Raw genomic sequence first — 20,770 nt, forward strand, 5'->3', positions numbered from 1 at the left:
CATGATAATTTAACAGGAACATAAAGTTTGACTCCATTTGATCCCTTGCTGTATCTTGGAGCAAATAGTCAGAATAAATTGTGCATTTTTTAGTATTCATGATACGATTTCACTGCCTTCTTCCCCGTCTCTGAAGCAGTACCTAAAATAAGATCCTTTTGAGTGCTGTTTATAAGGTATTTAGGTTAGATCAGTGGCTGTAAAATTAGCTGTTTATACATAAACATAGGGTCCTAAATGTTACAGCATATGATCTATTAAACATTTGCACCCTTAATCTGTGTCTATATTGCTCACTAGGTAGGAAGTTAAATGTGTAACAACTGTGCTGTAGTATTTAGAATTGTCCATGTAACTGGAATATGTAAATTTTGAATTGGAGCCCTAAACTACAGTAAATTCCATAGTCATTCCTTATTAGAACTTCTCTAAACTGTAAACTTGTATTTTACATGATTCTTGTAAACATCATTATTTGAAATGTCGCTCAGCTTATAATTTGCCATCATTCATTTTGATTACTCAACCTGTTCTGAGGATTCAGTAGAAGAAAAATTCTGCTGTATCTTAAGAGCCTATTCCTAGTGTTATACTCAAATTGTGATCCTTCCTGTCTGATCGTGACGAGCAGGAATTTTTCTCAGACTTTATCATGCATTCAGGTGGAGTGCAATTTGATACACCTGTTCTGCTATGGTGGAAGACGAGTAAAATATAAATGGAACAAAACAACCTGGAAATTGCAAGCATCTTTCCTGGCAGTGAAATGCATCTGATGTAGAAACAAAAGCATATTTTTTAGTGTTTTTTTAAAAAAAGTGTAATTTTATGTTTGCAGAAACGAGTACGTGTAGGGGAGGTGTCCCGATTAAAAATGCCATTGATTGAATGCCGTGGGAATTGTGATACCGAATAACTTGGGGAGAGTTATAATTATTCGTGGTGATTAGGGCCATGGATTTAAAATGAACACACGCCCCCACCACTCTCTCATACCACCCACACATACCACCCACCCACAAGGTTTTGCAGAGATAGGTTGTAACATCTAGTCACATAACTACCAGCATGGTTGCAGAACAGCCAATCTTAAGGGAAACAAGGGAGGGAATTGCAGATACTCTACGGAAACATATCAGTGAGCGAATGGTAAATCTGTGGGACAGGCTTCCTTGGGAGACGGTGGAAGAAGTTTTGATTCATTCAAGTGCGAATTAAATGGATTTAACATTTTGGGGTACAGTGTATGAGTAATTTGAGATGACGTATGGTAAGTGCAGCATGCTCGGGAGGAGCAGATGACTTTGGCTCTATGGTTCCCAAAGCTTTTCACCACTGGGGGTTTTGTTGCCTCGTGTCTGGGTGTGTTGTAGATCAATTGATAGAGATTGATTGCTATAATTAGTGAATAATGCCATTATTGATGTACCATGTGACTATTGGGATGGTAGAAGGTGAACTTAGCCTTTTTTCGTTCAGCAATTCCTATTTTCCTATGTAACCTGATTTTTTTTCAAACCACCGCATTTATTGTTTTAAGAACATAACATAAGAAATAGGAGCAGGAATAGGCCACTTGGCCCCTCGAGCCTGCTCCGCCATTCAATAAGATCATGGCTGATCTTGGGCTCAAAGCCACTTCCATGCCTGCTCCCCATAATCCTTCACTCCCTTATCTTGCAAAAATCTGTATCTCCACATTAAATGTATTTAATGACCCAGCCTCCACAGCTCTCTGGGGCAGAGAATTCCACAGATTTATGACCCTCAGAAGAAATTCCTCCTCATCTCGGTTCTAAAAGGGCGACCCTTTATTCTGAAACTATGCCCCCGAGTTCTAGATTTCCCCACGAGGGGAAACATCCTCTCTGCATCTACCTTGTCGAGCCCCCTCAGTATCTTGTATGTTTCAATAAGATCACCTCTCATTCTTCTAAATTCCAACGAGTATAGGCTCAACCTTTCTTCATAAGTCAACCCCCTCATCTCTGGAATTAACCTAGTGAATGTCTCTGAACTGCCTCCAATGCAAATATATCCTTCCTTAAATGAGACCAAAACTGTACGCAGTACTCAAGGTGTGGTCTCACCAATACCCTGTACAGTTGTAGCAGGACTTCCCTGCTTTTATACTCCAACCCCCTTGAAGTAAAGGCCAACATTCCATTTGCCTTTTTGATTACTTGCTGTACCTGCATACTAACTTTTTGTGTTTCATGCACAAGGACCCCCAGGTCCCTAATGAACTGTAGCATTTTGTAATCTTTCTCCATTTAAATAATTTTATTTTTTATTTTTCCTGCCAAAGTGTATAACCTCACACTTTCCCACATTATACTCCATCTGCCAAATATTTGCCCACTCACTTAGCCTGTCTATATCCCTTTGCAGATTCTTTGAGTCCTCTGCACAACTTGCTTTCCCACCCATCTTTGTATCATCTGCAAACTTGGCTACATTACACTCGGTCCCTTCATCCAAGCCATTAATGTAGATTGTAAATAGTGGAGGCTCCAGCACTGATCCCTGTGGCACCCCACTAGTTACAGTTTGCCAACTGGAAAATGACCCATTTATCCCGACTCTCTGCTTTCTGTTAGTTAGCCAATTCTCTATCCATGCTAATATATTACCCCCGACTCTCTGAGCTCTTATCTTATGCAGTAACCTTTTATGTGGCACCTTATCGAATACCTTCTGGAAATCCAAATACACCACATCCACTGACTCACCCTTATTCACCCTGCTCGTTGCACCCTCAAAGAACTCCAGCAAATTTGTTAAACATAATTTCCCTTTCATAAAACCATGCTGACTCTGCTTGACTGCATTGTAGAAACATAGAAGATAGGAGCAGGAGTAGGCCATTCAATGAGATCATAGCTGATCATCCCAATTCAGTACCCTGTCCCTGCTTTCTCCCCATATCCCTTGATCCCTTTAGCCTTAAGAAATATATCCAACTCCTTCTTGAATATATTTAATGAATTGGCCTCTACTGCCTTCTGTGGTAGAGAATTCCACAGGTTCACCACTCTCTGGGTGAAGAAATTCCTCCTCATTTCTGTCCTAAATGGCCTACCCCTTATCCTTAGACTGTGACCCCTGGTTCTGGACTCCCTGACCATCGGGAACATCCTTCCTGCATCTAGCCTGTCCAGTCCTGTCAGAATTTTGTAAGTTTCAATGAGATCCCCTCTCATTCTTCTAAACTCCAGTGAGTATAAGCCCAATCTCTCCTCATACGTCATTCCTGCCATCCCAGGTATCAGTCTGGTGAATCTTCGCTGCACCCCCTCCATGGCAAGAACATCCTCAGATAAGGTGACGAAAACTGCACACAATGTTCAAGATGTGGTCTCACCAGTGCCCTGTACAGCTGCAGCAAGACATCCTTGTTCCTGTTCTCGAACCCTCTCGCTACGAAGGCCAACATACCATTTGCCGCCTTAACCGCCTGCATGCTTACTGTGGTAAACCACTGTTTGTATTCCACTGTGTACATGCCTGGACATGCCTCGGCTGACTCCTCCCACAAGTCCTAGTATAAAGGTGACTGCTCCCCAGCCCCCTTTGTATTCTGGACCGGTCGACCACTCGAGGCAGACCTTCATTCTTTTGTTAATAAAAGCCTTTAGTTACTCTCTTAACTCTGTCTTTTATGAGTAATTGATAGCGCATCACTTACCTTCAGCGACTGGTGCACAAGGACACCCAGGTCTCGTTGCACTTCCCCATCTCCCAATCTATTGCTGTTCAGATAATAATCTGCCTTCCTGTTTTTGCCACCAAAGTGGATAACCTTGCATTTATCCACATTGGGCAGATGCATGGCAGATGCAGTATAATCACCCAACCTGTCCAAATCATACTGGAGTTTCTCGGCATCCTCCTCACAGCACACACGCCCACCCAGCTTTGTGTCGTCTGCAAACTTGGGGATATTGCATCTGGTTCCCTCGTCTAGATCATTAATATATATTGTGAATAGCTGAGGTCCTAGCACCAATCCCTCCGGTACCCCACTAGTCACTGCCTGCCCCTCGGAAAAAGACCCGTTTATTCCAACTCTTTGCTTCCTGTCTGCCAACCAGTTCTCTATCCAAGTCAGTACCTTGCCCCCAATCCCATGTGCCTTAACTTTACACGCTAATCTCTTTTATGCGGGACCTTATCGAAAGCCTTCTGAAAGTCCAAATACACCACATCCACTGGTTCTCCCTTATCTATTCTACCAGTTACATCCTCAAAAAAATTCCAGTAGATTAGTTAAGCATGATTTACCTTTTGTAAATCCATGTTGACTTTGTCCGATCCTGTCACTGTTTTCCAAGTGCTCTGCTAGTACATCTTTTATAATGGACTCTAGCATTTTCCCCACTACCGATGTCAGGCTTACCGATGTATAATTCCCCATTTTTTCTCTACCACCTTTTTTAAATAGTGGGGTAACATTAGCTACCCTCCAATCCATGGGAACTGTTCCATAGTCTATAGAATTTTGGAAGATGACCAGCAATGCATCTACTATTTCTAGGGCCACTTCCTTAAGTACCTTAGGATGTAGATTATCAGGCCCTGGGGATTTATCGGCCTTCAGTCCCGTCAATTTCCCTAACAATACTGATTTCATTCAGTTCCTCCCTCTCAGTAGACCCTATGTTCCTGACATCTCTGGGAGGTTATTTGTGTCCTCCTTTGTGAAGACAGAACTAAAGTATGTATTTAATTGGTCTGCCATTTCTTTGTTCCCCATTAGAAATTCCCCTGATTCTGACTGCCAGGGACCTACGCTTGACTTCACCAATCTTTTTCTCTTCACATATCTATAGAAGCTTTTACAGTCAGTTTTAATGTTCCCTGCAAGCTTACTCTAATACTCTATTTTCCCCCTCTTAATTAATTCCTTTGTCCCCTTTGCTGAATCCTAAACTGCTCCCAATCCTCCGGTTTACTGCTTTTTCTGGTCAATTTATATGTCCTCTCCTTGGATCTTATGCGATCCCTAATTTCCCTTGTTAACCACGGTTGAGTCACCTTTTTTGTTTTATTTTTATGCCAAACACGGATGAACAAATTCTGTAGTTCATCCATGCGATCTTTAAATGTTTGCCATTGCCTATCCACCGTCAACCCTTTGAGTAACATTCCCCAATCAACCCTACCCAACTCGCGCCTCATACCATCGTATTTTGTTTAAAGCCCTCTCTACAGCCCTAGTTATTCGATTTGCCAGGACACTAGCCCCAGCATGGTTCAAGTGAAGCCTGTCCAAACGGAACAGCTTCCTCTTATCCTAGTGCTGGTGCCAGTGTCCCACAAATTGAAACCCATTTCTCCCACACCAGTCTTTGAGCCACTCATTCATTTCTCTGATCTTATTTACTCTGCAAATTGGCTCGAGTAGTAATCCAGAGATTATTACCTTTGTGGTTCTGCTTTTTAATTTAGCCCCTAGCTGCGCATACTCCCCGAGAACCTCTTTCTTTGTCCTACCTATGTCATTTGGTACCTATGTGGCTCATGACTTGCGCTCTCGGCTGCAGAAAACAGTATCTATCCCCCTAACTGTACTGTCCCCTATCACTACAACATTTCTTTTTACTGCCCCCCCCCCCCCCCCCCCCCCGACTTGAATGACTCTCTGCACCACGGTGCTGTGGTCAGATTGCACATCCTCCCTGCAGTCCCTACCTTCGTCCACACACGGAGCAAGAATCTCGTACCTGTTGGACAAGGCCGAGGGCTGAGGCTCCTCCATCACTACCTCCTGGATCCCAATACCTGCCTTGCTTGTAGTCACACCCTCCTGTTCCTGACCATGGGCCAAATTGGAAGTAATTACTCTAGTGGGTGTGACTGCCTCCTGGAACTTAGTATCCAGGTAACGCTCCCCCTCCCTAATGTGTCACAGTGTCTGAAGCTCGGACTCCAGCTGATCAACTCTGAGCTGAATTCCTCGAGCAGCCAACGTTTGCTGCAGATGTGGTCGCTGTGGGCCTCAATGGTGGCCACCAGCTCCCACATGCAACAACACATTATTGCCTGGTCTCCCATCTCAATTAATTAGTTTTAAAATTTGGAGAACACTTCTTTTAATCTACACCAAGGCACTTAAATTTAGAGACCAAGTTTGGGAAAAAAAGTGAGAAATACTCACCAACCAATCACTTACCTGCTTTCTGGTGACGTCACACTTCGATTACTTGTTACAACGGACCAGTGAGTGTGAAGAAGTATCTCTCTTGCTCCCAGCTCGGGTCCTGCTCAGGTCCTCTGCCGTGCCCTTTATATCTCTCTCACTCCCAGCTCAGGTCTGCAGCCTTTTGGTTTTGCTTTTGAAGTTCGGTGCCTGAGGAGTTATTTTGATGCTGCAGATTGATCTGGATCTTGCGTTTTGCAGGAGCATATTCGGGTTGTTGTGATGTGGAATTATAAGGGAACTGTGTGTGCTACCCATCTGTGTTGGTTTAAAAAAAAACTTGATATAGTGAAAGAGTTGCAAGATGTCATTTAATTGAGCAGTTTTGGTGCTTTTTAATTAAAAGTTTAAGTCCATGTGGTTTCTAAAATTCTGCAGAATCTTACAAATGAATTAGCCACTCGGCAACTACTCTATTGAATTTATAATTTTTCAAATTTTCAGTAGAGAAAATAAACATGGTATATAGGGGAAAGGTAACCAAAGAGATGATGGAAGCTGAAGGTATGTGGCACTCAGTGAAGGGAACAAAGTACCTGTATTAGCATTTTGTTTTTGAGAAATGGATTGGTGATGTTTAAGTAGACATATAGTATATAGAAGTGGTAATTGTCAAAGCTGCATTATGAAGAGTGGAAAAGTGTGTGTGTGTGTGTGTGTGTGTGTGTGTGTGTGTGGTGTGTGGTGTGTGGTGTGTGGTGTGTGGTGTGTGGTGTGTGGTGTGTGGTGTGTGGTGTGTGGTGTGTGGTGTGTGGTGTGTGGTGTGTGGTGTGTGGTGTGTGGTGTGTGGTGTGTGGTGTGTGGTGTGTGGTGTGTGGTGTGTGGTGTGTGGTGTGTGTGTACTCTAGTATACCTATTCTATCTTTTCAGAGTATGCAGTCAAACTGCTGCTGTTACTGTAAATCTGCTGCGATGTCACTTGTCAGTGACGCATAATGCATTTCACCAAGGTTGCCACTCTGCAAATCTTTTTTTCCTGTTGCTACAAGTTCTTTACATTGTACGTGAAAAGTCTTGAGATTACTGGTGTCCTTTTGTTATTGGGAAATAGCTCCCTTATTTTCTAATGCTTTTATGGAGGCATTGATTAATGCTGAGTTACAGTTCTATAATGCCAGTAGCCCTCTGGTACTTCACTCAAATTGGTATCCTTCACAGGAGCCTAGACGGTGAGTGATAAGATATTACCTTGCATTGCTTTTTAACAGTGCTTGAAAAAGCAATCAGAAATATCCCTTTCCCCTCCCTCATCTTCCTTCCTGGGAAGACTAGTAGGCACCGCAAGCCAGTTCTGAGGAGGTGGACAAGAGTATAGATTCACCTGTACTCAGCTTTCCTGAAAAAAGTGATGGAGAGCTCCTGTAGTTTAAGTCTGTGGCACATTTGTCACTTTTCTGCTGTGCTGCCACATGCTCCTGTTTAAAACAAATGCCCAAGAATTTTAACTTCTGTATCTTTTATTTTATTTCTATTTGCTAAGCCTGAATTGGTGCTGTAGTTGATTTTAATCTACTTGGCTGAAATGACAAGTCATGGAAACAGTCTGTGTTAATGAATGTACCTACTGATGCTGAACTTCACAATGCTGTGGGGTAGAGTAATTGTTTCTTCAGTTTCCCTGATATCATCACTTGCTGTTAAACAGAAATTTGAGAGATAAAATGTGAAAAGAATAATGTTCTGTTGGGGGGAAAAAAATAGTCTCTTGAATTTGATATTCTTATCCCAGTTCTGTTTGGGATTAAGTGCACAAAATACAACTGTTTAATGTTCTTGTGATTCCCTTTTTAATCACCTGAAGTGAAAGTAGCGTACAACTATCTTGATAACTTACTGTAAATTGGACAGTTCTATGTTTTTTGAGGTGATCCCAGTTGGAGTATAATTGGAATAAACTTTATCTGTGGGACAAGTGTACCTTTTCAGATTGTGAATTTCAGGACATCATTTCTCTCGGCAGAACACCTTCATTATAATTTTTCCAATAGATTTGCAAGTGGTGATTTTTATCATTCAAAAAGGGAACTGAACTACCTGTTAAAGCTCTCATTTTATACCATAAACACACATACACAAAGTTTATGTATTAAATGTTATTTGTTTTTATACTATATAGGAGTAGGTGCTGTTCATAAATCTTGCCAACATTTTGCCTTCTGATGGCATTTACGCCTTGCTAGAGAATGACCCCGTGATTGCCTCTTGCTCTCTGGTACTTTGTTGCTCATGAGTCGAGACTGTCAAATACCTGATGGCATTGTGTACTCTTTCAGTAGGGGTCACTGGATAGTGATTAGAAGTCTGAACCCTTGCTAACTTTTTAAAACTTCCTTACCTCTTGCCCTACCCACTCCCAGTTTCCACAAACCCAGGCAAATTCTAGTACTCCTACCACTACCCTCCAGTCAGTTAACATCGAACCTGGGCACTAGATGGTCTAAATGATTTGATCATTGGATAAATGCACCAAGCCATCAGGGGAAGCTGTAGCTGCTGATTTTTGAGAAGTATTGTTTTTTGATTTTTTTTCTAGCTAATCCCAGCAGATTTATTTTACTGCTCCCCTGGTCTCTGGTTTGCTTAGGCACCTTGTGACAGTGTTTGTTGTTTGAAAGGCGTCTGCAAATTAACTCAAATTCTGAGATAACTATATTGTTTGGCCATAACTTTTTTTAAATAGTCGCTGCATGCAATTTAGCATGTGTGTACTTGACATTAAGGTGTAACTTGTTTTTCAGGATGTTACTGACTGGAGGGTATTACTGTCTGGTTCTTGTAGTGTAACAATTATATTGTAGTCTATACGTATTTGTAAAGATGCTTTTCTTACTTCCCAGTACTGTACTTGGTTATTATCATGTTCAGAACTAGTCAAATATTGAAAACCTCAATCTGATTTGTAGGACTCTTTTTTTTAATTTCTGTAGTTTTGTACTTTTGTTATGGCACTTTTTCCACATTGCCATTGCAAGTGTTAATTTCTTTAAATTGGTAAGTGTTCTTGATCTGCTTTGGAGATGGTTTGCTGAAATCCTGATTTTTACACCCCCCCCCCCCCCCCCCCCCAAACTTAATTGGTTCATTATTTTTGACCTGTTCACTATTCGAGCTTTTAGTAGAATGAATTAAGTTAGCCGATTTAAATTTAAATTCTCATCTTTGTGTTTAAAACCCTTCATGGCCGCGCCCTTCCCTGGCTTTGTAACCCCTCTACAGCCCTACAATCCACCCTGTCTGAATTCTCTTCTGATTGTGGCCTTTTGTGAAACCCCCTGCCTTTGCCCCACCATTGGCGGCCGTGCCTTCAGCCACCTAGGCTCCATGCTCTGGGACGACTCTTTTTAAAAACTCCTGTATCATTCATTTACCCTTTGAGCTATTTCATGTGCCTTGACCATCTCGTGAAGTGTCAGTACTCCAGATGTGGTCTCAATAAATTGTGAGTGCCAATATTACACGCAGACTGGTGTACTTTGGATTTAGTTATATTGCTTTGAGAATTGCTGGTATAAATGCAACATTTGCAGTGTTTAGTAAAGCAAGTCAGGGATTTCCAACACACATCTGTCAGCTAGATCTGGCCTGCAAGTTCCCATTATCATGCCCTTGAAGTCACCGGGCAGCTTGTTTTCTACATGCATACATGCACAAAAGCCTTTTTACACCAATTGGGCAGATGCCTTTGCCAATCCTCTTGACCTGAAAAGTTCAAAATGCTGTAACAAACAGCAGGAGAGTCAGCACATACCCCCTCCAACATCACTGTAAGATCTTTGACTTTTTCAACACACACCAATCAGGGTTCAGAAGAGGAAGAAGCAACAGTAACAAATTGCTATGACTGAGCACATCCTTTCAGTCTTTAGCAAGAAAGAGTGCACATTGGCAGTGTTCCTGGCTCTGGAAAAGGCTTTTGCCAAGATTTGACACGCAATACGCTATCTCTCCGTTTGATATCTCCCAGTGAGCTAATTTGATCGATGTTGAATTTCCTGGCAGTGTGTGCAATTAGTGTCAGTGGGCACAGCATTTTCCACCAGGTTTTGCCTTATGACTTTCCAAATCTACAGCCATCCAGTCTAGTGCATAAGTCTACCACAAATGGAGACTACAAACAATCCACAATCAAGCAATAAAGATAGCCTATCTCCTCCCAGCCTTTATCTGCTCTCTGTCTGTGCAACATCTGTGGACTCCGAACAATGGAAGGAAGGCTGCGGAGAGGCACCCGCACAAGGCAGGGACCAATCCATCATTGTCTCTGCTGCTAGTGGAAGAACAACAGAATCAACCATGGTACATTTGCATCTGTGGGCCTGCAATCGGTGGCACAAGGAACATTTACTCAGAGGATTAAGGCACCGAGGCCACTCAATGGAGTGGTACTGCAACCCATACACCAGTCAGAATTGATTCTCAAATTTCAAAAAATGTGATTTTATCAAAATGTAAAAAGGGTAATAAACCCTGGGCCATCCGTGGCATATTTCCAAGGTTACTAACTGAAGAAGAAACACAAATTTCAGCGAGCGAACTCTGGTGAAGATTGTGGAAGAGGAGCAAATCAGGGTGGTGGGAAATTATGAAGGTAACTACTATGCAAAAGCCATAGGGGTGAGTGGAGCAGGGCAGTGTGCACCGCGGTGAAGTCTTAACAGCAGAGGACAGTGGTAGAAGAGCAATGCCAAGCCAAGGAGTGCAGAGCACTGCCCGAACCTGGGAAACATGTGGGAGGCAGCACCAAACGGCAAAAAAGATGTGAGGAGCTATTCCTTGTGAACAGGTTGCAGTTTCTATTTTTTTTTAAATGAGTACCAGTGATGGTCAGTGCAAACACTGTTGCCAGCTCTCCTATTCATAAAATCCTATGAATTTTGGAATTGTATGACGGAAAATGCTGGAACCACACTGCATGTCACTCTGCATCTGTGGAGCAAATAAAAAGTTAACATTTTGGGTGCAGACCCATCTCCTAAATGCCATTAGTCTTTTTTCACCCAAAGTTTGATTTTTAAGCTGGTTAGAGTGCCATTTTTGAGTTTGTAGATTTCATAGAAGCACAGGAGGAGGCCATTCGGCTCATCGTGCCTGTGCCAGCCCTTTGAAAGAGCTATAGAAACATAGAAGATAGGAGCAGGAGTAGGCCATTCGGCCCCTTGAGCCTGCTCCGCCATTCAATGAGATCACAGCTGATCATCCAAGTTCAGTACCCGGTCCCTGCTTTCTCCCCATACCCCTTGATCCCTTTAGCCTTAAATATATCCAACTCCTTGACTATATTTTAATGAATTGGCCTCTACTGCCTTCTGTGGTAGAGAATTCCACAGGTTTACCACTGTCTGGGTGAAGAAATTCCTCCTCATTTCTGTCCTAAATGGCTTACCCCTTATCCTTAGACTGTGACCCCTGGTTCTGGATTCCCTGACCATCGGGAACATCCTCCCTGCATCTAGTCTGTCCAGTCCTGCCAGAATTTTATAAGTTTCAATGAGATCCCCTCTCATTCTTCTAAACTCCAGCGAGTACAAGCCCAATCGACCCAATCTCTCCTCATACATCATTCCTGCCATCCCAGGTATCAGCCTGGTGAATCTTCGCTGAACTCCTTCCATGGCAAGAATATCCTTCCTCAGATAAGGCGACCAAAACTACTCGCAATACTCAAGATGTGGTCTCACCAAGGCCCTGTACAACTGCAGCAAGACATCCTTGTTCCTGTACTCAAACCCTCTCGCTATGAAGGCCAACATACCATTTGCCTTCTTAACCGCCTGCTGCACTTGCATGCTTACTTTCAGCGACTGGTGCACAAGAACACCCAGGTCTTGTTGCACTTCCCCTTCTCCCAATCTATTGCCATTCAGATAATCTGCCTTCCTGTTTTTGACACCAAAGTGGATAACCTCACATTTATCCACATTATATTGCATCTGCCATGCTTCTGCCCAATCACCCAACCTGTCCAAATCATCCTGTAGTTTCTCGGCATCCTCCTCACTACACACGCCCACCCAGCTTTGTGTCGTCTGCAAATTTGGAGATATTACATTTAGTTCCCTCGTCTAGATCATTAATATATGTTGTGAATAGCTGGGGTCCAAGGACCGATCCCTGCGGTACCCCACTAGTCACTGCCTGCCACTCGGAAAAAGACCCGTTTATTCCAACTCTGCTTTCTGTCTGCCAACCAGTTCTCTATCCAAGTCAATACCTTGCCCCCAATCCCATGTGCCTTAACTTTACACGCTAATCTCTTATGCGGGACCTTATCGAAAGCCTTCTGAAAGTCCAAATACACCACATTCACTGGTTCTCCCTTATCTATTCTACCAGTTACATGCTCAAAAAATTGCAGTAGATTAGTCGAGCACGATTTACCTTTTGTAAATCCATGTTGACTTTGTCTGATCCTGTCACTGTTTTCCAAGTGCTCTGCTATTGCTTTTTTTATTATGGGCTCTAGCATTTTCCCCACTACCGATGTCAGGCTTACCAGTCTGTAATTCCCCGTTTTCTGAATAGTGGGGGAACATTAGCTACCCTCCAATCCATGGGTACTGTTCCAGATTCCATTGAATGTTGGAAGATGACCAACAATGCATCTGCTATTTCTAGGGCCAGTTCCTCAAGTACACTAGGATGTAGATGATCAGGCCCTGGGGATTTATCGGCCTTTAATCCCATCAATTTCCCAAACACCATTTCCCTACAAATACTGATTTCTTCCCTTTCATCAGACCCTATGTTTCCTGACATTTCTGGGAGGTTATTTGTGTCCTCCTTTGTGAAGACAGAACCAAAATATGTATTTAATTGGTCTGCCATTTCTTTGTTCCCCATTCTAAATTCCCCTGATTCTGACTGCAAGGGACCTACGCTTGACTTCACCAATCTTTTTCTCTTCACATATCTATAAAAGCTTTTACAGTCAGTTTTTATGTTCCCTGCAAGCTTACTCTCATTCTATTTTCCCTTTCTTAATTAATCCCTTTGTCCTCCTTTGAATCTTAAACTGCTCCCAATCCTCTGGATTACTGCTTTTTCTGGCCAATTTATATGTCCTCTCCTTGGATCTTATGCTATCCCTAATTTCCCTCGTTTGCCACGGTTGAGTCACCTTTTTTGTTTTATTTTTATGCCAAACTGGGATGAACAAATTCTGTAGTTCATCCATGCGGTCTTTTGAATGTTTGCCATTGCCTATCCACAGTCAACCCTTTGAGTGCCATTCCCCAATCAATCCTACCCAACTCGCTCCTCAGACCATCGTAGTTTCCTTTATTTAAATTGAGGACCCTTGTCTCTGAGTCAACTACTTAATTCTCCATCTTAATGAAGAATTTGATCATATTATGATCGCTCTGACCCAAGGGGCCTCGTACAACAAGATTGCTAATTAATCCTTTCTCGTTACATAATACCCAGTCTAAGATGGCCTGATCTCTGGTTGGTTCCTCGACATATTGGTCCAGGAAACCATCCCGTATACACTCCAGGAATTCCTCCTCCACAGTATTGTTACTAATTTGGTTAGCCCAATCTATATGTAGATTAAAGTCACCCATGATGACTGCTGTGCCCTTTTTGCACGCTTCTCTAATTTCCTTTTTAATGCCATCCCCAACCTCCGCATTACTGTTTGGAGGTCTATATACCACTATCACTCCCCCTTGGTATTTCTCAGTTCTACCCATACAGATTCCACATCATCAGAGCTAATATCCTTCCTTACAATTGTGTTAATCCCTTCTTTAACCAGTAATGTTACCCCACCTCCCTTTCCTTTTTGCCTATCTTTCCTGAATATTGAATACCCCTGGATGTTGAGTTCCCAGCCTTGGTCACCCTGGAGCCATGTTTCCGCCATCCCAATGAAATCGTATTCATTTACCTCTATTTGCGCAGCTAATTCATCCACCTTATTACGAATGCTCCTCGCGTTAAGACACAAGCCTTCAGGGTTGTTTTTTTAACGCTCTTAGACCTATTAGAATTATTATTTACTGGGGCCATGTTTGATTTAAACCGTTGATTTCTCTGACTGCCACTTTTGTTTTTTTCCTTCCTATCTTATGCTTTTATCCTTGCTACCCTCCCCCAGAGCACTAGCAAACACTCCCCCTAGGACATCGGTCCCAGCCCTGCCCAGGTGCAAACCGTCCGGTTTGAACTGGTCCCACCTCCCCCAGAACCGGTTCCAATGTCCCAGGAACTTGAATCCCTCCCCCTGGCACCATTCCTCTAGGCACGTATTCATCTGAAATATTCTTCTATTTCTACTCTGACTAGCACATGGCACTCGTAGCAATCCTGAGATTACTACCTTTTTGAGGTCCTATTTTTTAATTTACCTCCTAACTCCCTATATTCAGCTTTTGGGACCTCATCCTGTTTTTTATCTATATCGTTGGTACCTATATGCACCACGACAACTGGCTGTTCACCCTCCCCTTCCAAGATGTTCTGCAGCCGCCCTGAGATATCCTTGACCCTTGCACCAGGGAGGCAACACACCACCCTGGAGTCTCATTTGCGGCCGCAGAAACGCCTATCTATTCCCCTTACAATAGAATCCCCTATTACTATAGCTCTGCCCCTCTTTTTCCTCCCGTCCTGTGCAGCAGAGCCACCCCTGGTGCCAGGAAGTTGGCGGCTGCTGCTGCCTTCCCCTGGTAAGCCACCCCCCAACCCCACCCCCAACCCCCCCCCCCCCCCCAACCCCCCCCCCCCAACCCCCCCCCCCCAACCCCCACCCCCAACCCCCCCCCCCCCCCCCCAAGTATCCAAAACGGTATATCTGTTTGAGAGGGGGATGGCCACAGGGGGACCCCTGCACTACCTGCCTGCGCCTACTACTCTGCCTGTTGTCACCCGTTCCCTTTCTGCCTGTGCTGCCTTTACCTGCGGTGTGACTAACTGATTAAATGTGTTATTCACAACGTCCTCAGCATCGCGAATGGTCCGGTATGTATCCAATCGCAGCTCCAGCACTGCAATGCGGCCTGCCAGTAGCTGCAACTGGATACACTTCCCGTACACATGGTTGTCAGGGACACGAGAAGTGTCCGAGTTCCCACATAGCGCAGGAGGAGCATACCACGGCACTGGGCTGTCCTGCCATGACTTACCTTTTAATTAATTGCAATTAAATTAAATCAAATCGATCCCACCAATTACACTACAGTTAAATGGTATATTTAAGGGCCCTGGTTTACAAACCGTCCCTGCTACACCACAGACTTTAGAAACTATAAACCACAGAGTTAAAGTTTTTTAAAAAAAAGAGAGAAATACACACCAACCAATCACTTACCTGCTTTCTGGTGACATCACACTTCGATTACTTTTTACTTCTCTCCTTCTCTCTGAGTTCGGAGATTGGTAAGCCTACCTGGTCTCTTGGAGCCTTTTATACTCACCGCTCCGCGATTCCTGCCGCCACTCGCGCTGCACTGAGGCCTACCTGGTCTCTTGGAGCCTTTTATACTTGCCGCTCTGCGATTCCTGCCACCACTCGCGCCGCACTGAGGCCTACCTGGTCTCTTGGAGCCTTTTATACTCTATCCAATTAGTCCCACTCTCCTGCTCTTTCCCCGTAGCCCTGCAAGTTTTTCCCCCTTTGAGTATTTATCCAATTCATTATTGAATCTACTTGCACTGTCCTTCTGATCATCATAACTTGCTGAATAAAGATTTTTTTTTTTGGTTCTTTTTCCAATTACTTTAACTCTGTGACCTCTGGTTATCGACCATTCTGCCACTGGAAACCATTTCTCCTTATTTTTCAAAATCCTTCATTATTTTGAACAGCTCTATCAAATCTCCCCTTAACCTTCTCTGCTCTAAGGAGAACAATCCCACTTCTCCAGTCTCTCCACATAACTGGAGTCCCATATCCCTGGTACCATTCTAGTAAATCTCCTCTCCACCCTCTTCAAGACCTTGACATCCTTCCTAAAGTGTGGTGCCCAGAATTGGCCACAATACTCCAGCTGGGGCCTAACCAGTGTTTAGTAGTTTAGCATAACTTCCTTGCTTTTGTACTCTATGCCTCTATTTATAAAGCCAAGAATCCCGTATGCCTTTTTAACAACCTTCACAACTTGTCCTGCTGCCTTCAAAGACTTGTGTACGTATATCCCCAGGTCTCTCTGTTCCTGCACCCCCTTTAAAATTGTACCATTTAGTTTATATTGCCTCTCCTCGTTCTTCATAGAAAAATTTCCATCAGTACTATTATCGTTTACTTTTGGATCACTGTTTCCTCTTGTATCGTGCATGTACCACAATTTAAAAATCTACGTCCCACACCCTTAATAGTTGCAGTAATAGAATTCTAAGTTACTTAGCTTGTATATTTCACCCTGCACAATTGTGAATGGGGCAGATTCATTTGTGAATTCATTGCTTGTGAGATATCGTATTCCTTATGCACATGAACTGTGGAGCACGGACAGGAAAAGGCTCAAGTCCCAGTTCTTTCAGCCTGTCCTGATGAGAACACTGAATTGAGTGTCTCTTCTCTAAACTGGGCCATTTTGTCTATGCAAATACAACCAATTATTTATCTAGCCTAATATCTGCCCACAGGATGCAACCTTGCTTAGGAGCCTTGAAAGAAAGAAAGAAAGAGAGAAAAAAAATACTTGTGTCTGTGTCACCTTCCGTGACCTGGATGTCCCAAAGCGCTTCATTACCAACTAGGTAGTTTTGCAGTATAGTCGCCATTGTAATGTAGGGAAACATGGTAGGCATTTTAGTGCACAGGAAGTTCTCCTATGAAATAATTGACCAGATAATCTGTTTCAGTGGTGTTGGCTCAGGATTAATTGTTAGCCAGGGCATGAGAAGAACTTTCCTGCTCCTCTTCGAATAGTGCCCTGGAACATTTTACATCCCACTGAGAGGGTAGATGACCTGGTTTAATTTCTCGTCCAAAAGATGGCACCTCTTGCAGTGCAGCACTCCCTCAGTACTGCCCTAAAGTGTCAGCCCAGGTTAAGTGCTTAAGTCTTGAGTGGGGCTTGAATCATCTCAGTTAGAGGCAAGAGTGCTGCTATTGAGCCTTTTATGCTGTACTTTAAGCTTTATTTCCTATTCTCTGGTTGTACTTGCACTTTTATACAACAAAATAAATAATTTCATGCCTCTTCAGATTACTTCCTAGTTTTTGAGTGGACAGAAATGTGTCAGTGGCCTTATTGAACTGCACTGGACGAGTGACTGCAGTGCCTTACCTCTGACACCCATCTTCATCAAGGGAAGCATGTTGTCTTTTTATTTTGATTTCTTCCCAGATCTTCTAACTGGGTCCCAGAACTTCTTCCTCTGGGACCAGACTCTCGGTGGGTCATTTAAAAATAGATTTTGGTTAAGGTACTGTAGCACATTCTGGCCCATGTCAAAATTTAATTCTGGATTAATAAAACTTGCTCCTTAAGAAATTATTTTTCTCTGCTCTTTTGACTGTGGTAATGCAAGTTTTATCAGGATACTTTTAATTAACTGCAATTAAGTTGTTGGTCCGAATATCCTGAGTTCAATTCAATTACACAATAAAATACATTATGTTGTGCGTATAAATCTGCCCCACCCAACAAAAGTTTTATTGATGTTCACACAGCATGTCACATGAAAGTGAGTCGTCAGCAAAGCAAATATTTTTCTCCCAATAATATAAAAACTGCAAGATTTTTGTTAAATTACCTTCTCCCCTATTTCCCCCAGTTTTGTTCCCTTTCCTGAGGGTGTTGATTCATGTTGGGTTATTGTTTCACAGGCACCAGCAGCTCACTGGCACTTTGGCCAAGTGGCACTTCTTCATTGTGATCCTACACAGTGATTGTTGGCAGGCTATTTTTAGGGACATGAAGCAGAGTCCATTCCTGACCATGTGCTGCTTTTCAAGGGTCACGACATAATGATTAGAAGGAGAAACGCTCAGACGAGTAATTATCAAGTTCATCTCTGGATGTGGTATTAACTCACTAAGCCAGACAATCTGTTGGAATGCATACAAGTTGGAACACCGAGTGCACTAAAGTTTTTTAAATGCTATACACTCCAATAAGTGACTCCGACAACATTTCACCCATTCTAAAGTTTAATTCTCAGTTAATATGTTTTGCTTTGTTACATGTAGAGTGATTGCAACTCTTAAACATCTGAATTTACTAAATACTTTGCAGGTTGAGGCTCCATTAGTACTGAGAAACCAATTGGCTGCTTGGAAGGTGACTTGAGCGGATAAAAGAACAGCTGTGACCTACATGCATGAACAGGTATGCAAAATTACTGTGAAGCAATTGCAGTTGTGTAACCTTGTTACCAAAGTACTCAACAGGTCACTCGCTTATTTAAATGTTGTATCTCTTTAGATCGTTGTTTTTAAAATGTTTTTTCAACATTTTAAGCTTTAAGCCATGAATGATGAATTTGTCTTCAGCATGAATTGCTTCTGATGACTCAGCTACACACTGAGTCATGTAGATCAGAAAAGTCGCAGGTTCAGTACTTTTTCTTCTGTTAGTTGATGTGACTGTAGGGGCTCTATAATCCACTGCCACAGATTAAGCAGGAGTAATCAGTCAAGATTCCTTTTCCTGTTCTGTTTTCTATCTTATGGTACTCCACCCTGTTTGGAATTGTGTGCATATCTGATGCTGATGGGTTTGGGCTTGCCTGTATTTCTACCTGTGACCCAAAAGCCCGCACACTTGTTCACACTTATTAATATTGGCCATTTGGGCAAAGGACTGGCTGGCATGGGAGTCTGCGGGGCTGCATAATTAGTAAGTGCCTGTAGGAAAGGAGGCGGGAAAATTAGTGGGAATTTAAAAAATACAGAAATTTCTTGCCTGCGAGTAAGTTGCAGTAAACTTCTTCTGAACAACAACAACTTGTATTTATATAGCACCTTTAACATAGTAAAATGTCCCCAGGTGCTTCACGTGCACGTTGCCAAACAAAATTTGACACCTTGGTCAAAGAGAGCGGTTTTAAGGAGCATCTTTAAAGGAGGAAAGAGAGGCAGTGAGGTTTGGGGAGGGAATTCCAAAGCTTGGGGTCTCGGCAGCTGAAGGCACGGCTGCCAATGGTGGAGCGATTAAAATCGAGGATGCTCCAGAGGCCACAGAATTGGAGGAGTGCAGATATCTGAGGGTTTTAGGGCTGGAAGAGATTTGAAAACAAAGATGAGAATTTTAAAATTGAGGCGTTGCTTAACTGGAAGCCAATGTAGGTCAGCGAGCACAGGGGTGATGGGTGAATCGGACTTGGTGCGAGTTAGGACATGGGCAGCAGTGTTTTGGATGAGTTTGCACTTACGGAGGGTAGAAAATGGGAGGTTGACCAGGCGTGTGTTGGAATAGTCAAGTCTAGAGGTAACAAAGGCATGGATGAGAGTTTCAGCAGCAGATGAGCTGAGACTGTGGAGGGTGGAGTCAGGCGATGTTGGAGGTAGAAATAAGTGGTCTTAGTGATGGTGTGGATATGTGATCAGAAGCTCATCTCTGGGTCAAATATGAAACCAAGGTTGCGAACAGGCTGGTTCAGCCTCAGACAGTGGCCAGGGAGAGGGATAGAGTTGTTGGCTAGGGAACGGAGTTTGTGGCCGGGGCTGACGACGATGGCTTTGGTCTTCCCAATATTCAGTAACTCTCGTAAGGTGCATTCATACAAATCTTGATAAGTTACTGTTGCCTTTGTGTATCTAAAACTAGGGGATAGATATGGGCCCAGAACTTGGTGTCGGGGGCTTGCCGCGCGTGCAAGCCCCCGATGTGCGCTCACCCTGCGCGCCGACATCTGAAACCTGGCCCGCAGTGGATTTCCCGTCAGTGGCCAGGTTCTGATGTCGGCGCACTGTGCTAACCTGACCCAGCGGCGTAGTTAGTGCGATGTGCCGGCTGGGATCAGGTGAGCACTGTTCAGCCAATCAGGGGAGGGGAAACTTCATTCATAAGTTTGAGAGTAAGAACTGTCAAACTCATGAAGTACTGCACCCCAAAACACTACTTAAACTTTAAATAAAATTTAAAAAAAACATCCCAATCATTAAATTAAGTATAAATAAGTTTAAAAAAATAATTTAAACAATTTTTTTTTGAGAAAAATAATTTTTTAATAAAAAGGGTCTAAAACTAAACTTACCTTATTGTAGATTCTTTAAAATAATAAACCTGTGGAATTTTTTTTTCTAAATTGCACTAAAACACCACTTACCTGTAAAAATAAATACTTACGTGTGCTTTTTACAAGCGTAAAGACCGGAGGCCTTTACACATGCGCAAATCCCCCAAAACAGAGGAAATCCAAGACGCACGCGCTGCCCCCTACAGCGCACGCGCTAGCCTCTTCAACTCTTGGGTGAGAGGAGAGGAAATGCCGGTTTTCAGCGCATGCGCTGTGCATGCTGAAAACCGGCATTTCCTCCGGCCAGACACGTGAGTACCCCTTCCGTACTCGCGCGTTTGGGGAGGAATTTCTGCCCCAACGTCTTAGTGCAAATATATAGTTTACCTTTTATGTAAATCTATAAAACTATTTTTGCATATTATGCAGGTAAAA

At 43.1% G+C, this 20,770-nt stretch overlaps 1 protein-coding gene across 2 annotated transcripts in view; it reads left to right on the top strand.

Moving 5' to 3' along the window:
* The window catches only part of zfyve9a (zinc finger, FYVE domain containing 9a), a 150,163-nt gene that overhangs the window by 5,357 nt on the left and 124,036 nt on the right, over nucleotides 1-20,770 (top strand). For both annotated transcript variants that reach the window (XM_085982953.1, XM_085982951.1), the window contains one exon: nucleotides 18,391-18,483. The gene's annotated coding sequence lies outside the window, so the exon portion shown is untranslated. The remainder of the gene's footprint in view (nucleotides 1-18,390; nucleotides 18,484-20,770) is intronic.

The sequence above is a fragment of the Somniosus microcephalus genome, chromosome 3 (genome assembly GCF_052327205.1).
Source record: "Somniosus microcephalus isolate GS21.2 chromosome 3, FLI_Smic_1.0, whole genome shotgun sequence".
In the NCBI taxonomy this organism is placed as follows: Eukaryota; Metazoa; Chordata; class Chondrichthyes; order Squaliformes; family Somniosidae; genus Somniosus; species Somniosus microcephalus.